The following is a 3419-nucleotide window of genomic DNA, read 5'->3' as shown; positions in this document are numbered from 1 at the left end:
ATATATATATATATATATATATATATATATATATATATATATATATATATATATATATATTTACATGCATGTTCAGGAAATTTATACTATCAAGCACTGGAAATAATACTGAAGTATCTTAATGCCAGCTTCTGTCTGAGTGAAATCGCAGTACGGCAGGGACTAGGAATTTGCTCTTTCCCCACTGTTGTGCAATCTTGGATTTCATATATATAATTCGCAGAGAGTGTTGGGGAATGCAGGGGCCTTCTTGCCCCAAGCATAAAACATTGCTTTGTTTTTTTTTTCTTTACTTTGTGATTTGATCTACATAAATCATTTTTTTATCACTCGTGCATTCATCTTTTTGGTAAATATATATATATGTATATATATATATATATATATATATATATATATATATATATATATATTATTGCAATATCTCTATATCTGGTAGTTATATAGTTAAAACTAATGGTATGTTTAAGTGTGTAACTCATGTATTACTGACCATCAGTCTGATGTTAAATAATAAGAGAATTATGAATGATGTGTTATAAATGTACAGCTGCAGAGACAAGAGACATTTTAAAATAATTGTGATGTTAATGCTGAATCAGTGAGGTGGTGATCTGGAGAATAATTTGAAAACTAGAGAAAATTTTTGGATATATACTTTAAAACGTATAATCCTTGCATCTAAATAACATTTGAATTAAAGTTTTTCCTTAATGTAAATTACTGCTTATAATATGAATGTGCATACAGGCAACAGTAGAGTGTTGCACTTAAAGTTTAGGGTGACATCTAGTGGCAGTAACGTTTTATGTCTAATAACCACATCTACCAAATAAACAAGTATAGATCATTTAACATGATGATGATGATGATGCAAAGATGTAGCAATAAATGCGATTTTGAATGTTTGTGAAATATTGGGGGGTGTTTAGAGAAAATAATAAAGCAACTGCGCAGAGGTAAATAGCATGGTGAAAATAATGTTACACAGCCCAAAAGCGATTAAGTATGCATAAGTGCTGTATGGATGTGCCTGGGATAGGGCTGTATAATGAAGCCTCACAATCACAAAAACTGTATCCACCAAGCAAGAGAGTGGACCACACCATGTGGGGTCATGTGACCTGAAGATATTGACATGCAGGTAGCATACCTGATGCTATGCTCATTCATACCAGCATTAACTGGCCACATACCTGTTATATGGGCACAGCTGGGAGCACATACAAGGGAATAATACCAACTGAAAGTATTATACAAATCAGAAGGTAAATGGTGATGGGACAGTCAGAACACGGGAAGAGCAAGATGAGGAAACACAGAAGGACAATGGAAATGGGACAGTGGTATGGGGGTAGAGGAAGAAGGGTATATATTTTATTTTGTGGGAACAGGTGCCTTTTTTATCTTTATAAGAGGAGTAGTTGGGGAAGGCAGCATGAGGAATTTGTGGGTAGGAAAATTGGTATAGGGCGGCAGTAGTGTCAGATACACAAATATATAACACAAGTAAAAACTGGCAGTGGAGGTAGTGTGGAACTCTGACATGGCACAGGGAGCAGGCACGACAGTTTTCAGTCCTATTGTGTATACAGGGGTGTTTATCCACCCAGGGCTCAAGGAATAGGCATGCCAAGTTGTTTCTATAGAGGGGGAAGTGTTTATCCACACATGGCACACAGAGAATGTGCTGAAGTCCCATGGGAGGAGGTATTCATCCATCCATATCACAGGGAACAGGCAAGTCAGATTGCAGTCCTTTTGGGAGAAGTGGTTAAGTATATCTACCAAGGGTACAGGAATGACAGGCTGAGTCAGTCCTGTCATGTTAGTTTCCACACACTGCTGCATATGCACTCAGACAGTAGGCTAGGGTGCTGAGATGATGGGCCTGTACTACACTGCACACACACCATGCTGTTAGCACAGGTGCAAGGAACAGCACATGTGGCTCACATGCCCACAGCTATCACACTATGGCAGTGTCAGAACTGTTACCTTACAGCAGCACACAGGACTGGGCCCATCACATGAGTGCTGGGGACAGTGAGTGAGCAGATATAGTTTGACATGAACAGTTCTGCATATCCACACCGATCTAAATATGCACCACAGGTACACCTAACCTATCATAGAGCTAAAAGTATGATGACTGATGAAGTGGTGGGCATGTACTTAACAAAGGTAAAGTAGGCAATGCATTTCTAGACCAGGTATAGCCTGGTGCAGGACATCAGTGTAGTGGTTGGTTAAAATAGGACATGGTACAGGCGTATCACAAGGTCATTGATATGTTCCTGTATACCAAGACCAAGGCTCAGTAAATAGTGTGGGACAGGTTGACCACTGCTGGCAGATCCCAAACACACCTGAATCTAACAGATATCAAGGAATTCCTAGCATCTCTCACTGGTGACAGTGACAGAACCCTCATACCTGGTGGTGGATTGGATGTGTGAGCTAGGTTGATGATAACTGCCCCGAGTGTCTGTAGGAGATAGGAGATACCCCAGGTGAGTAGTGGCTTATTCCAGTCTTGCAGAATATTGCCTAGCCCTTCTGTGTGGTTTATTTAGACATGCCTATCTGCTTTAACATCACATAGGGATATCACAGCTGCAACAGAGACAACCTGCATCACAAGGAACAACTGCCCAAGTGCCTGTAGGGGATGCACAGTGTGAGTAGTGGGACATGCCAGCTCTACAGGACATTGCCTAGTACCACTGCATGATTTACTCTGACATATACATCTGCATTTCTGTCATACAAGGATATCAGACCTGCAACAGAGATGACCTACACCACAATATATGAATGTACCCAGAGGTTATGTATATTTCTGGCATGTAATAGTCTGCATGATAATGGTGATAGGAGTCACTGCTAAGTTATATGTATCCCTTCCTATGTTTCAGTAGCAAAAGATCCAACAAATGCCTGCTGCCAGTAGGTCAGTATAGGCTGATGGTGAAGGCATCATGCATGTGGCACATTCCACAGACACAGTGGTGGCACTGTCAGCAATGTTGACAGTGTGGAGCACACACTCTCCTCTCCTACATCATAGGGGAGTGTGGAGGTCCAGGATGAACCTCTGGCATCACCCATGTTTAGCAAAGGCCATCCCCCGATACACAGTCATTACCACTGCAGGCAGCACCATAACACCTCAGAAGTGTGCATATATTTCAATGGAGAGAGGCTTATATGTGGCTGATGGTACCATGTTTCCAGAACTTTCCCTGACCTGAGCATTATCCCTGGTATCAATCAGTGACTGTGCAGGACTATGATCAAGGCAGAGAATGAAATTAATTATGCCATGTTGGAGCTTATCATTGTGCTATATGGCCTACATGAAGGACTTCAACTATTCCAAATACGGTAGGACATGCAACACCATGGGTAGAGTGCCA

This window comes from Protopterus annectens, chromosome 1.part2 (genome assembly GCF_019279795.1).
Source record: "Protopterus annectens isolate FY-2018-M chromosome 1.part2, PAN1.0, whole genome shotgun sequence".
Taxonomy (NCBI): domain Eukaryota; kingdom Metazoa; phylum Chordata; order Ceratodontiformes; family Protopteridae; genus Protopterus; species Protopterus annectens.
The sequence above is the reverse complement of the archived record's forward strand: the minus strand, read 5'-3'. Positions refer to the sequence as shown.